Source organism: Alexandromys fortis, unplaced genomic scaffold (genome assembly GCF_014885135.2).
Source record: "Alexandromys fortis isolate MF-2015 unplaced genomic scaffold, M_Fortis_MF-2015_v1.1 scaffold_62, whole genome shotgun sequence".
Lineage (NCBI taxonomy): Eukaryota > Metazoa > Chordata > Mammalia > Rodentia > Cricetidae > Alexandromys > Alexandromys fortis.
Window position 1 is genome coordinate 7,473,452 of NW_026067942.1, and position 15,642 is coordinate 7,489,093.

At 49.1% G+C, this 15,642-nt stretch overlaps 1 protein-coding gene and 1 long non-coding RNA gene across 3 annotated transcripts in view; one reads left to right on the top strand and one right to left on the bottom strand.

Annotated features, from left to right (window-relative positions):
• Kcnh1 (potassium voltage-gated channel subfamily H member 1) overlaps positions 1-15,642 on the top strand; it is a 278,882-nt gene that overhangs the window by 248,549 nt on the left and 14,691 nt on the right. The window lies entirely within an intron of this gene.
• On the bottom strand, positions 1,471-15,227 carry LOC126505396 (uncharacterized). The gene is made up of 4 exons (XR_007592895.1): positions 14,037-15,227; positions 13,091-13,408; positions 5,117-5,242; positions 1,471-2,214 (listed from the first exon to the last, which is right to left on the bottom strand). It is a non-coding gene; the product is annotated as an uncharacterized lncRNA (long non-coding RNA).

The window sequence follows — 15,642 nt, forward strand, 5'->3', positions numbered from 1 at the left end:
TTTCCTATATGGTTTCTGGGGACTGAACTCAAGTCCTTGGGCTCACAAGGCAAATGCTTTATGAGACAGAGACATTCTCCTACCTCTTGGCTGTCTTGATAACCAAAGAATCTTCCTCTCACATAAGGAAAAGGATAGTTGGACACAGAACAAGTAGGGCAGCTGCCCAGGTCATGTTTGGGGTGTTTGAAGGAGAGAGTTGCCACAGCCATTGAGTCTGTTACAGTCTCTGTCAAAAGCAGAAAGCCTACTTGGTTTGATTACAGTCAAGCCTGAGCAGGCAATGTAAACATTTCAAACTCTTAGTATCCTTTGCTACACTGGGTGATTCAGGTCTGGGAGGAGCCAGCAGCTCTTGCAAGTCAGTCAGAGAATCCTCTTTGAAGTCATGGTGTCTGCTGACTACCATTCCTTACCTTCCTGCTGTCCCAGAAGTCACCCGACCCTCAAAACATACTCTCACCACTCCCCAGAACACACTTCCACCACTCCTCAGAACACACCCCCACGTTTCCCCAGTACACACCCCCACGTTTCCCCAGTACACACTCCCATCATTCCCCAGAACACACCCCCACGTTTCCCCAGTACACACTCCCATCGCTCCCCTGTACACACTCCACCATTCCCCAGTACACACTCCCACCACTCCCCAGTACACACTCCCACCATTCCCCAATACACACTCCCACCACTCCCCAGTACACACTCCCACCACTCCCCAGTACACACTTTCATCACTCCCCAGTACACACTCCCACCACTCCCCAGTACACATTTTCATCATTCCCCAGTACACACTTCCACTGTTCCCAGTCCCCACTCTCACCACTCCCCAGAACACACTTCCACCACTCCTCAGAACACACCCCCACGTTTCCCCAGTACACACTCCCATCACTCCCCTGTACACACTCCCACCACTCCCCAGTAAACATTCCCACCACTCCGCAGTACACACTCCCACCACTCCGCAGTACACACTCCCACCACTCCCCTGTACACACTCCACCATTCCCCAGTACACTTCCATCACTCCCCAGTAACACTCCCACCACTCCCCAGTACACACTTCCCCACTCCTCAGAACACACCCCCACGTTTCCCCAGTACACACTCCCATCACTCCCCTGTACACACTCCCATCACTCCCCTGTACACACTCCCACTTTTCCCCTGTACACACTCCCACCACTCCCCTGTACACACTCCCATTGCTCCCCTGTACACACTCCACCATTCCCCAGTACACACTCCACCACTCCCCAGTACACACTCCCACCACTCCCCTGTACACACTCACACCACACATTCCCACCACTCCCCAGTACACACTCTCACACTCACCTGACTTTTCCCCAAACAATAAGACAGGCAGGACACACTGGAGCAAGTTCAAAGAGGGGTGAGTGACAACTTTCACCTTTTATTGTTACATGTGTTCAAAACCACAGAGGGTCAGAGGTCATGAGTGAGACAGGTCAACCTGCAAGGTAACTTTTGGGGAAATCACACAGTACTCCAGGACGTCTGGAAAGTGATGAATCATGCCACCCCTTTCTCTTTCTTAATCTCCACGTCCTGTGTGACTTGGTCCTGGAAGCCTGACCCAGGTACCACAGGAGCAACAGCCATTGAAGAAATGGCAGAGGCACATAGAGAAGAGCTGGACCAGGTGGGCACCTACTATGCCACCTGGAATCCTAGTTTATTACTCACAACACAAGGAGCTGTGGCTAAATAGTCTTGGTGTGGGTCTCTGTCGGGGAGCAGTCCCAGATTTCCGTCACCCAGGAGGAGGGAGAAGCGTTGTTGGTATTCTCATACACTGGTCAGTCCTTGTTAAACTTGCAGACTTCAACCAGAAGAAGGCTTGGCCGTTGCCATGGGTCTGAGGCCCGTGTCCATTATTATCCATTTCCATCCAGGACTCCATCCACTGCTGCAGTCAAGAGCTCATTCTGACCTAACCCAGCCTTGTGTTGCTGCCCAAGGGCTAAGCCATGAATTTGCCCCACTGGAGCCCATGGCACTTGCTATTACAAAGAAAAGCATTTGAGTCTGATTTTCCTGCCCAGCCTGAGGCAGTGAAAGCCCCCCACTCTGGAAGCCACCCTCCCTGTAGCGAACATGCCATGCTGATTGTGGGCCAGGCATTCCCCTCGGTGCTTTGTGGGAACTGATGTTTTAATCTTGCTATGCGCTACTGTTCTTCTGGAAAACAAGAACACGGAGAGCATGAATTTAGAGTGAGGAGTTCCAGCCATAAATGGTAGAGGAGGCTGCAGAAGCTGAGCCTCGGAGCTCCATCTCTCAGCTGATATCCCACACTTCTCCAGTGTCATCAATGAAAGAGGGTGTCCTGGTTGGTATTTATTGTCAGTCCCCTGGGCAGAGGAGACTTCGATTGAAGAATTGATCAGACTGATCTGTAGCTATGTCTGTGATTGATTGACGCTTGATGTGGGAGGGCCCAACCCACTGTGGTGGGGAGCCCACTGTGGTGGTGACACCCCTGGGCACTGGGTCCGGGCTGTGTAAGACAGGTGGTAGCTGAGCCAGCCACAGAAGGAGCCAGCAAGCAGCGTTCCCCAGGGGCTCCACTTCAGTTCCTGCCTGGGTCCTGCTATGACTTCTCTCAACAAGGGAATGTGGCTTGGAAGTGTAAGCCACATAAGCTCACAGCCCTGCACTCTCACCCCTGCCCCACCCCAGCCACATCCTTGTCTGCTCTGCACCTCCTCCTCTTCCAGCAGCCTCTGGTTCTCAGCCACAAGTGTTTTATTTGGCTTCTGAGTCTTGAGATGTCCCCGTGCGAATTGCAGAGCTCTGAATAATCAAATACCTAACTAAGGCAAAGTGGGGTGCAGGTGAAGGATCTGGGAGGGGGAGCAATGCATTTGCTGGGTGTGTCTACACTGCTTGTGAAGTGCCAAAGTCATCAAAGCAGAGTCTGCTTCCTACCCTGAGAGGAGGAGCAACGCATTTGCTGGGGGTGTCTATACTACATGTGAAGTACCAAAGTCGTCAAAGTAGAGTGTGCTTCCTACCCTGAGACAGGGAGCAATGCATTTTCTGGGTGTGTCTACACTGCTTGTGTCGTGGCAAAGCCATCAAAACAGAGCTATGTTTCCTACTCAGGCCAGGGGTTTTCTGCTAAAGTTTGCTTTTCCTTTGTTGGCTATATTTTCTCTGGGTTCTTCATCAAATGTTTCAGTTGTGTGTGTGTGCTGGAAAAGAAGAGAGATGAGGGATGTTTGCATGTGTGTATATACACAACAACTCTCTGCAGCTAGGTCTCATACCCATGATCACCACCAGTTCTTACCCTGCTTCAGTTTTACGATGTAGAGTGACCAGAGAGAAATTTATGATGTGCAGGTCATCAAAGCAGAAAGTCTACTCCCACTGCATCTTGGAAACCGCGACCAAGATGTCTGTCACTTCTCCATTCACCTCCGTTTGCTCATTGCTCATCCATCTCGTCACCACCCTTCTCCGTGGCCTCCCCTCACAGTTTGTTCACTCAGTCCTACATCTTCCATGCATGAGGGATTCTTCAGGTGCTTGGGTTACAAAGCAAAAGTATTTCTCCCATGGTCTGTATGGCCTCTGGTTCTAAGATCTAAAAAGACACCAAGAAGGTGTCTGGGGCAGAACTCACCGGGATTTGGGCAAAGGGTCCAGAGTCCTCCTTGCTGAAAGAAAGTATTGGCTTGACCTGACTGAGCAGGCACCTTCCAGCTTCCTCCCCTGGAGGGCTTACTTTAAACCATAATAAGCTCTGGTGCCAGCTGCCAAATTTCCTCTGGGCTCTTCATTTTGCATGTACCTGTACCCTCTAGTGCTGGCTAGTTTTATGTCAACCTAACACAAGCTAAAGTCATCTGAGAGGAGGGAACTTCAATTACGAAAATGCCTCCATAATATCAGGTTATAGGCCATCCTGTAGGGCATTTTTTTTTAAATTAGTGATTGATGGGGGAGGGACCAGCCTCGGTGAGTGCCAGCCATGCACATAGTACAGAAACCCATGCGGGGATGTGCTGGCTAGTCTTAGGTTAACCTGACACAAGCTAGAGTTATCTTGATGAAGGGAACCCCAATTGAGGAAATGCCTCCTAAGATCCAGCTGTAAGGTATTTTCTCAATTCATGATTGATGGGGGAGGGTCCAGCCCACTGTGGGTGGTGCTAATATCCTTGGGCTGGTGTCCTGAGTTCTATAAGAAAGCAGGCTGAGCAAGCCGGGGGAAGTAAGCCCATAAGCAGCACCCTGCTACAGCTTCTGAATCAGCTCCTCACTCCAGGTTCCTGACTTCCTTCCATGATGAATAGTGATGTGGAAGTGTAAGCTGAACAAACCCTTTCCTCCCCAAGTTGCTTTGGTCATGATGTTCCATCACAGCAATGGTAACTCTAACTAGGACACCTCTGCTGCCTCAGTTTACAAGGGATCCTCTCTGCACCCACAATGGAGGATACGGGGCGTGTCTCCATGCTCTTCCACCTCCCACTAGATTAAGGAACAGCTCTGGGGCTGCAGTTTGTAATGCCTTAAGGAAAATGGTTCTCTCCTGCAGCCACCCGGTACTGTCCGTGGTTCTGAAAAGTTAGGCTTGTTTTTTCCCTTGACTGGCTCTGTTTGAAGTTCACTGCAGTACATAAGCAGATTTCGTCCAAGCCATTTCCTTAATCACCCCATATGTACCTGAAGGTTCTGTAATTAATATAACTTTAGGTTCCTGTTTTGGATAGAAGGATTAGGCTCTGGTCATAGAAAAGTATGCCCCTTTTTGCTGTGTATTTGAACTTGAGCTGACCTTGGCCCTTCTAGAGCCAGATCTAACTAGGTGAAGCTGGGCTGGCTGGAATGATTCATTACACTCCTGCCAAAGGTTCCTGATGCATCTGCACCCAGATGACTAGCTGGCAAGGTTCCCTCCATCCTTTTCATGAAGTGCTACAGGCATCTGCGCCTGCTCTTTCTAGAGCCGTGGCTTGTGACTCGTTGTCCCTGGGCCTCCCTTTTGTTTTGTCTTTGCTCTCTGTGACTTTGCCTGCCGAATCACACTCAAGTCTTCTGTAGGAGCTGCACCCCAGTGATGTTGGCTTACCAGGAGCTGGTACCAAAATCCTATGTGTTCAGCACTGGCGGACTGGACCCAGGATCTTCTGCCTTTCACACTCAGATACGTAGACACAGTTCCGAACTGTTGCTGAATGGCTTCTCTCTGGCACCACTGTGTAAAGAGGAGGTACAGAGCACATCTTCCTGTCAAACACTGGACAGAAAACGATTAAGAAGTCACCTGTCCTCTAGATACATATAGCCTGGACGAGCAAGGAAATCCTCACAGAGAGTTTAGCACCCGCCCTAGTCCTTGAAGGATGAGAAGGACTCTGTCTATAGACGGAGCAATTCTGAAAACATGACTGACCGAGGAGATGTACATAGTGGTGGAGACTCAGCACAGTGACGTAGGGAGGAGAAGGGTCAGAAAGCCATCTTTAAAGGACCTTTGATGATACTTGGGACCCTTGAATAAGGTCAGAGTAATCGTGGTTGCCATGCAGAGGGTCTTCATGCTCCTGCCTGAGGCCTCTATGCCACCTTCCTCCGTGCAGCCTCCTCTCATTATCTGTGTTCCTTCCCCATCCCAAGATAACTGAAGAGGTCCATGCCTAGGCCCATCATTTGCCTTCACAGTGGTGCACAATAGCCTCCCATATAGTTCACACCCAAGCCAGGTTGGATGCCCTTTTAGATAAAGGCTGAACATTGTTGGGTATTTTGCCCAGTGCTTCAGGTAGCATAGAGATGAGGCTCAGTGACTATTTCCTGGGTGAATATCTAGATATCCTGAATGAATGCTCTAAAGAGTTGGCTATAGCAGTAGGAACCTGTGGTCTAGAGGCTTCGTGAGTGTGACTGTTAGCCAGGGAGGCTAGAATGCAGTTAGGAACCATGATCTACCCTGGCCCTGGAAGAGAGTTAGTCAATGAGCTGATGGCTGTGGTTAGCAGACTTTGATGTCTCAGCCAAGATATCTGAGTTAGCATGGCCGGGAAGACACCCATCGTCAGAAAAGTGGGCATTTTCACAGGGAAAATTGCCTTCCATCCATTGCCTCATGATGGGAAAAGCCTGGACGATGGGATGTTCTGTTCCACCTAGCATCCAGAGGAAGACATTTCAATTCAATTCAATGATTTTTGCCCTAGAAAATGAGGACTATTAACTGGAGTGTTCTTCAGAATTGGCAGCAGCATCTGTCTGAACAGAAAGGTATGAGATGTCCTTGGAGAGTCAGTGTTCTTGCTCTGAGTCCCAGGAGGTAGCATGGGACTCTATCAGTTAGGATCTCCTAGATGAATGAATCAGAGAGAGAGACAGAGAAAGAGAGATAGGGCAGTCCGCAAATGGCTATCCCAATCTGGTGATGACATACTGACAGCAACCTAGAGCTGCTGCTCAATGAAGCATGGAGCAGCTTTAGCAGCTGCAACAACGGAAAGACAGATGTGCTGACCAGCAAGAAACAAAGACAGGCAAACAATTCTGCTTTTGTTTTCTTGAACCTTTATACCTGAGCCACCTGATGATAAAGTGACCCCCACCTAGGGGAGGGTCTTTTCCTGTCTCAAGGGAATAAGGACACCTGACATCCTCTTCTCTCCTCCTTGAAAGTGCACAAAAATAACACACATGTCAAAAAAGAAGGCTCTGACTGTCCACAGATCCTGTTCACAAGGGTTGTACGCTCTGTTGTTTGTTCAGGCTGCTTAGCTCCCACTTATAAGGAAAGTGGACATTATCCAAAATGAATTCCCCTTCTCTGTCCTACACCAACAGGAAAGCTATTTGGTGATGGTTTTATGAAGCCTCTAGATAGTTCTCTCCGTGGACTAGAGTGAGAATCAGCCCTTGGCAATGTTTACCAGTTCAGTGTTCTTCAATCATGGATGTAGCTTTGAACCATCTAGAAGCCTGAAAGCACACGCTACCACAGAGATACTGACATACAAGGTCTGGGGTGTGGCTTGGGCACTGGGATTCAAGGCTCTAAACCACACCTAGGCAGAACCCCTGCATGACAAGAACTGCCTTGGGAAAATTACCCAGCTTTCCCCAGTCTTTCTTTTGCTTGAAATGTAAGAATGTTGAGACGAACCTCACACTCTGATGGCAATTAAATAAGGTCAGGTCTGTTTGGTAAGCCGTATCTGCTGTCATGACTGAAGATAAAGTCACAGTTGACCTGTGTGCACTGGGTAACGCAGAGAAGCGTGCAGCTAGTCCATGGTAAGGAGCACTCATTGCGCACCAAGGACAGACCAAAAGACTGTCCTCACGAGGACTGTGTTGTCACTGAAGCCCCCACGTGTCAGCTCCACTTCATCTCGGAGTCCCTTGTTAGCCTTTCAAGCATGTGGCCATTTTTAATGGCAATAGTTACCTTGCCTGTCCTCTTTGTTGGGGAATTATTGATCTTTTGTCTTTCATGCTTAAAGGAACCAGGAAGCAGAAGCCAGAGGCACTAAGGGAGTGCAAGCCTTGCCTTTACTTTTTCAGGCTGCTTAGCACATTGAGTGACAGCCCCAGATTCTGCCATCAGATGGCCTTTTCTTTGTTTCAATGAAGTCATTAGGGTGACTGATAAACTTTATTTTAAAGGAAAGAGTCCTTGCTGGGGAGGATTTCCTGCGGAAAACCTCCTCTCCCCTTTTTCCCTGGGGTGGATCTAGCCTCTCAGAGTCACAGTGGTGGCTTCTATAGCAAAGATTTTTAACCTTGAGAGCCATGCTATCCACCTTGATCCTTTTAACAGAGTGGTGATGTTGTTGATGCTGCTGTTGTTCCTGCTGAGACTGTTGCTGTTGTTTTGCTGCTGCTATTGTTGTTGCTGTTGTTATTGTCATTGTTTGATGGAGGAGGGTCATCTGTCTATGTGATACTTTCATTGGTTAATAAAGAAACTGCTTTGGCCCTTTGTTGCTGCTGCTGCTGTTGTAACGGCTAAAGGATCCATGGTGTCTTAGTGTTACTTCTTTCATTATTGTGACAGAATACCTGGCACAGTAACTTAGGGAAGGAGGTTTACTTGGGTCTGCAGTTTGAAGGCTTATAGTCATGAAGGCATATAGTCATGGAGGCAGGAAAGTCACGAAGGCAGGATAGTCGTGATGGCAGGCATCTGGTCTCCCTGCATCCACAGACAGGGGAGAAGATGAACACTGGTTCTCAGCTTTCTTGTTTTTATCCAGTTGTGACTTTCAGCCCATAGAATGATGCTGTCCACATTTAGAGTGGGTCCTTTCACCCCAACACAGTTCATAGGGTACCTTACAGATAGGTTTTCTATTGAATTGACAGCCAGTATCCACCATCACAAGAAACCAGTTTTACTCTATAGAGCATATTACTTAAATCTCACTTTTTTTCACTAAGGTCAAGTATGTCATTTGTTTTTTGAAAGGAAGAGAGAGACTGAGAGATGCTGGCTCCAGGAGAGGCCAGGCTGATTTCCTCAGGAGACTTTCTGTCTGATCTCCTCTGTTTGCTTAAATACTTTGATCAAACATCTTCACTGATGAATTTTCCGCTTACAGTCATGTGCCCTTCAGAAGTCTGTTTACATTTCCATAAACGGGTGTTGATTTTATCAGGTTAAGTTGTCTTTGTGGAGACCTGACAGGAAACAGGAGCACACTGACCCCAGCAAGACAAGCGTGGAACTCGTCCAAAAGTGCTTTGACTCGTCCACACCGATGGGGCTAAAGCTAAAAGTGGGATTTCCAGGAAGCAGGCTTCTATCAGGATGTAAATTAAATTTCTTTTCTTCCATCTCCTGCGTTTAAATGTCTAGGTTTTCCTGGACTAATTCTAAGGTATTTTGAAATAATTTGTAGATAGGGCTATTCGTCCATTCCATCCCATTTAGTGAGTCCACACGCTGTACCAAACAAGCGGAGGCAGCCAGAGAGGAACCAACCATAAAAATTGTTGTAATTCTAGGGAGGAGGATAAGGATGGACGTTGTGGGTAGACAGGAGAGCAAGTAGACAGAAGTGCGCGGGGAGAGACAGATTTTATCTGAATGACTCCACTCACACATTCCTGTCCTCTGTTCCTGAGGGCCCAGAAACTTGTTCCCTGGGTGTTCAGAGGGTTTCTGTGAAGTGCGCTTATAGCTTAAAGAACAGCCAATGGTTGTGAGGACCAAGATAACGGGGAAGGTCATCATGCCTGCAAATGTATTAGTAAAATATAGTGCCTGAGTGTGAGTAAGCCACAGAAGAGCAAATGCTGCTGCCAAAGCGACCCTCAGGGTGAGAAAACCTGAGGAATAGGAAAGTCCCTTCTTTTCTGCAGACGTCCCCTTTGGAAGGCCCTTCTCCCCTCACCATTTAGCTGGCCATGGTTGTGAAACTGCACACACGGACAACCTCAGACCTACCTACCAGCCCCAGGAGAGCTGCTGGGACGGAAGCGTAGGGCTTGGGCTCTGGGGCAATTTTCTCTTTCCTGCCTTTATGAAACCCTGGTCCTTTGTGAAGCTTAGCCGAGCCACTACACTTGCTTAAGCGTAGGACTGGAATTCACTGGAGAGATGAGTGTTCTGAGTCAGGGGAGGGGAAGAGCGGGTATGTGGAAGGTCACCTTCAGTAGGACCATAAATCTGTTTAGAACTAGAGAGGGGAAAGCCGGGCCAGCTGTGGCCCCTTGTTGTAGCCCAGGGAATAGGACAGGCACCGGCTTCACCTGTGCTCCTTTCTGTAGCTTCTGAGGCCTCTTGGGGAAAGCAGGAAGGGTTAAGATGCTTTGCTTTGTGCCCAGCACCTGGGGGCAGTTAAGTGCCTCCATCAAGGGGGTTTAAATCTTACTCCAGCAGGGCGCCCGTGCAAAGCCTCCCCTTCAGGTCCCAGAGTCCTGCCTGGAACCTAATTATTCCCAAAGCAACTCAGAAATGCCTCCAGAGAAAATGCATTCTTCTGAAAATGTTATTAACTCATGACCTTGAGTGCCCAGACAGCGGTGGTGGCCTCTGTGAGTTGTGCTCTTGCTGTAGGATTTTCATTAGAGTTCAAAACCGCTCTGATCAATCGGCAAGATCATGGCAGGGTGGAGAGCCAGGGCAGTGCAGTCTGGGCTTTGGGGGAAGCTTGAAAGCTTTGAGACACCAGGAGCATCTGTCACCTACTGTGTATGCCTAAGCCAGAGGTGGGGTCTGAAATACAGGCAGAGAATCCAGACAGATTCTCCTCTTGTGAAGTGGAGCGGGTATCGTAGAGCCCCCTCAAGCACCAGAAGAAGCATGGATTCCTGCCACACTATAAGTGTTAATCCCACCAGTCAAGAATAAGTCCGCTAGCATAATTTTTGAGTCAGATTTGAAGAATGCTTTATTAAATACTGACCAGGATGATGGACACTGACCTGGTCCATACTCGGGACTCCCAGAGTATGGCCCTGGATAACATTAGTCAGAGGCTTATAAAGGCAGGACACAAAAGGCTACGTCCTTCCCACTTCATCCAATCAGGGGCAAGCATACACCCTGACGTACTTCCTGCCCATTCTGTGCAGTTGGGACAATGGTGTTTCTACACAGAAGCAAATACACAAGCCCCCAGCATTCCAGGAAGTTACCTGTCCTTGGGCAAGTGGAGCTTATAAGTTAGAGGCATTTCTGGTCTACAGATCTCTTAAACTTCAAACACAACCCTAGCCCTCACATAAGGAAGAAGGTCAGAAGGGACAGGCCCCATCAGTGTATCAATGTCAGAGCCGTTCCTCATGGTGGCGTGGGTAGCTTTGTTCACGCTTCTTTTCCCACTCCTTTGGGGAGGGCAAGCTCTCCGGACAGTGGTAAGGAGCAGGGGAACTGCCTACACTATGATTGCTGCTTCTGCCTGGGCCAGGGACTCTGAGATGGGGATCCCACCAAGGGGAGCAGATGATGTGGGGATGGCCACAGGGGAGGCCTATCTTATTGACACATCTTGAAGCAAGCAGGTTCAGGTTAATCCATCAAATAGAATTTTAATTCTGCCCTAATGACTTTACCCTCTGTCCTCGGCACAGAGCCATTATGTCGTCTTCATCAGACCATCGCCAAGCCGACTTGACCCCGGTAACTATTTAATTAAGGAAGCTGACCTTGAACGACTGTGTTTTCTCTAGTGTGTGCAGTTATTCTTACTTTGATATCTTAGCTTCCTTTCCTGTCAGGTGATAAAATACTCCTTACGGAGCAAGGGTTTATTCTGGCCTGCACACAGTCCGAGGGTACATTCAAGCCCATGGTGGTGGGGAAGCCAAGGCAGCAAATGCTTGAAGCAGCTGTTACATCACGTGCACAGCCAGGAAACAGAACAAGGGTGCATGCCAGCACTCTCGGCCCACTCAGCGTGTGTGCAGTCAGAACACCCCCAGTGGGTGGTCTACTCGCCAGGTAAAATAACCTCCTACAGACATCCCGTGCTGTCAGGTTGACATCACTAACAATTGCGACAGCCTTGCTCTAGGATTTTGTTGACACACTGGAGCCAGGCCAGCTGTCCCTCAGATTCCACTTCTCCTGAATTCCACTCTGCTGCCTTCCTGGGTTACTTCTTTCCTTTTTCTGTCTTGGGTCAAAAGCATACAAAGAATCCCTGCCCCTCCTCCCAACCCTGCACTTCTCACACCTGTGTGTTTCTTCCTGGTCTCTTAAGATTGGAGTGACAGACTAATCTCCTAGAATGTCCCATGCTCTCTCTGCTTGTGTAGCACGGTGTCCCATCAGTGGTGCCAGCCCAGCAGTTTGCTCTTTGCCGTTCCTCACATCCATCTTGACCAGGGCACAGTCTATCTGCTGTGGAGGGGTTCCCGAGGCAGGAAGGGAAAACCCTGGCTGTTCCACACGGAAGAGAAGGGAGAGAGGGATCCTGTGGGCTGCTGACCCGCCTTGTCTCACTGGGCCTACCCGCCACCTTGTGGGGTGACAGATTGTTTACCAGAATTGGGAGCCCTCCCCTCCTAGATGTAAAGAAACTTTACCTTGTTTCACATCTTCAGTTAGACAAGAAGTTGCATCATCTTGCCAGAATTTCAATTTGTTTTGTTTGCTCAGTCCTCAGGTATAGATACCTGAGACTTCATCCCATGAAAGTGGGGACCTCATCGCCGCCTGCTGGTTCTGTAAGAAGTCTCTGGTCCTGCATGACTAATGTGCGCTTGGAGAGTGGTCAATGCAACTGAGAGGCTGAGATTTGAGTGTGCTTTAATTTACCTGACAAAACTAGACAGGGCAGTTGTCGGCAGTTTTCAGGGGTGTTTGGTGGATCTTGGTTGGGGTCTTATCCTGGGAATTGTCATCTACCCCACTAGGAGCCCTAAATGTGGCTTTGCTTCCTTTGGGATGTCCAAGTCATTGTCTCTACACACTCTTGAGTCATCTCTAATTCCTGATCCCATGGCTCCTTTGCCACCTCTTCACTGTTCCCAGTCCTGGATTTACTTACAGGGTCGGCGCCAACCACACTTGACTTAGTTGTGCCCAAAGTGCAAAGTACACAGTGCCATTTGCAGGTTGGTACAATATAAAATATCTCAGCAATACATTTCTAATGAGAAAGATTAGAATACAAAGTTGAACCAAGTCAAACTGGCCCCACTAATATTAGGACCAGACTGGTTGTTCACACTATACCTGCAGTACTTAAGGAAGAAAAGCTTTGTCTTGATCATAATGTCCAAAGGTTGCAGCTCATGGTGGCTGGGAAGGCATTGAGGGGCAGCTCATGGTAGTGGGAGGCTGTGGGGAAGGCTGCTCACACTATGGCAGATCGGGAGGAAAGTGTGGGGAAGGCTGCTCACAATATGGCAGATCAGGAGGAGAGTGTGGGGAAGGTGGTTCACACCATGACAGATGGGGAAGAGAGAGTGGGCCTGAAGCCCAGGGGTATAACTTTTAAAAGCCAGCCTGACTTCTGCCAACAAGCCCCACCTACTGGAGGTTCCATGGCCTCCCCAGAACAGCGCTGCCTTTGGGAGCATTTCAGATTCAAACCAGAGTAAATACTGAATATTGTTTATATCTTACTGTGTAGGCTGAGGCTCAAAGCATCAGTTGGGCTTCCTCCCTCAGGGCGGGGCAGGAGGCTCACTTGGTGCCTGGTGAGTCGGTTCGTTCTTTCAAAAATGGCCACGTGACTGTCAGAACAGGTGGATGTCTGTCCTTGTCTGTAATTGGCGGCCAGGAGTGGGTTTCCAGAACCGCCTCCAAGTTCCCGTGGGTCCGTTCTGTCATCCGCCTCTCACCTGACCTGGGGTTTCCTCCGAGGCTCTCCTGCTTGCCCACCTCCTTCAACTGCACACAGGTCCACATGGGCTACTCAGGCATCACTGTCAGTTGGTCAGCCTGTCCAAGGAGACAGTGCACACCTCAGGATAGTCCATGACACCATCAGGCTGCCAGGGGAAGACAGCTCTGCCTCAGCCTCGTGAGGCATGCCACAGATCAGGTGACAGGGACACGTTTCTTGTCTTCTTCACTGACCCCTCAAGCCAGCTGCCCTCAGAGGCAGTGTGTGTACTGAGAAGCCTGGGATACACATGCAGTGAAAGATTTTTAAAGTGACAGATGTGACCACTGTGTGAGGGAGGGTGTATGGACCCTCAGTGAGTGTCCTCCCTGGGTCTCCGAGGAGCCCAGTGTCTAGCTAACATAAGCTGTAGATGCCTACCGGGTGAGAGGAGGAGGGATGACCGAAATAGGACCATGGGCTGTGAGGAGCTGCATGGGTGTATTCAAACAAACCTGATGCCTGTGCCGTTGTTGTTTAGCCCTCGACAGCTTATTCAGCAACCCTAACACTAACCCCAAGTTTTTCTGTAAAGCAACTTGACTAAAATTACAGCATGAAGCCTCTAACCACAGTTCAAGGCAAAAACCTGAAAAACAAGCAAAAAGCTACAAAAAAAATCCTAAAAGAAGACACTAAGGCATCTATCCTGGGCCAGAGTTCACTGTAAACCCTCCCGTTTACCTGGTGATATTCACTGTTTATAAGTTGTTGAGGCGCAGACTTCACACTCCATCCTGGAAGCTGTAAATCTGAGGTTCAGGCAGATCGTGTGCCTGCCCCAAGAGCATGGGGCTGTAGGTCATCACCAGAGGACTTGAGCACAGTCCACGGCGCGGTTCCTCATCCCAACATGTTTCATCCTCACAGCCTCCCTGACATGCCCCTGGACTCCCTAGAGCACACCAGGGCCTTTCCCAGATGCTCCTCACAGAGGGGAGGAAGGTATCAGTAGGCACAGCTCAGCTGTGAGAATCCAGAGGAGGAGAAAGTGTGAGCCTCTGCAGGTCCCAGGAACTGGATCTGCTTCTTGGTTCTGAGGAAAAGGAATTTTTGTGCATTTGCCTTCAGAACATTCCACTTTTTGAAAACAGACTACCTTTTTAGTACATCAATATAGGTATATTTTGCTGGGCAGTGGTAGTGCATGCCTTTAATCACAGCACTCGGGAGGCAGAGGCAGGCAGATCTCTGTGAGTTTGAGGCCAGCCTGGTCTACAAGAGATAGTTCAGGACAGGCTCCAAAGCTACAGAGAAACCCTGCCTAAAAGAAAAACAACAGAAAAGATACATTTTAATTCCTGCTGTGTGTACTTTCAGTCATTTGTGGCTCCCTTTGTCTTGGGGATAAGAAAGGGAGGCAACAGTGTGTCTTCACTCTGCCCATGGAACTATGCCTGCCATGATAGTGGGCCACTAATACAAATGCCTCCCAACCCTGTCCTGAAATGACCATAGTGCTAATGGAAGACTGACCAGCAGGCAGGATGTCACAGTTCCCCAACAGAGACTTTACATTTGCAGTTTAGGAGTGTGAATGTTTCAACAATACCAGTTAAGCCCCAGCCTGGTCTAAATGATGTCATACATCAGCCTGTGACCTTGAACGTTGGGCTTTGGGCCTTGGTGTGGGGAGGGGATGCCAGATGGGCAAAGCCAGTCTGCTTATTCCCCTTGGAGAACAACCTGTACAAGGAAAGGAGCTGTGTACAATTTGGGCAATCAGAAGCTTAAAGAGGCCGTTTACAGGAACCATACGTAGGAGAATGGTTAATGATGGTCACTATGTAAGTAGGTGATGTCCACTGTTTCACTGAACATCCAGCCTTGGAAGGGAAATGTTCTTTCACAGTGGGCGTCAGGATTCCTGGGCAGCCAGTTTCTATGAACAGAGAGAAAAGTCTCATAGGTCCTCAAATGTTTGTGTGGGAGGGGGGGAGAGGAAGAGAGGGAGACAGTGTGGGGGGGCAGAGGAAGAGAGGGAGAGAAAGGGTGTGTATGTGCACACTTGTCGGGGGCGGGGACAGAGGAAGAGATGGAAAGAGTGTCTGTGCACTCGTGTGTGTGTACACGAGAGCACCGAGTTCTGGAGCTCTGGATATTGAAGGGTACCAAGAAACTTAAGCGTAGTGTACACAGGAACCAAAAGCCCCCTTCCTGTCCATACAAGACTAGCTCAGGAAGGAAAGGAGTCTCTTCTCTTGGTATCAGCCTCCCTCCAAGAGACTTGTTCCTCTGAGGGTGCAGCCCTTGGAGTTGGTACCTGGTTTTTCAGGTCCTAGACAGGTCC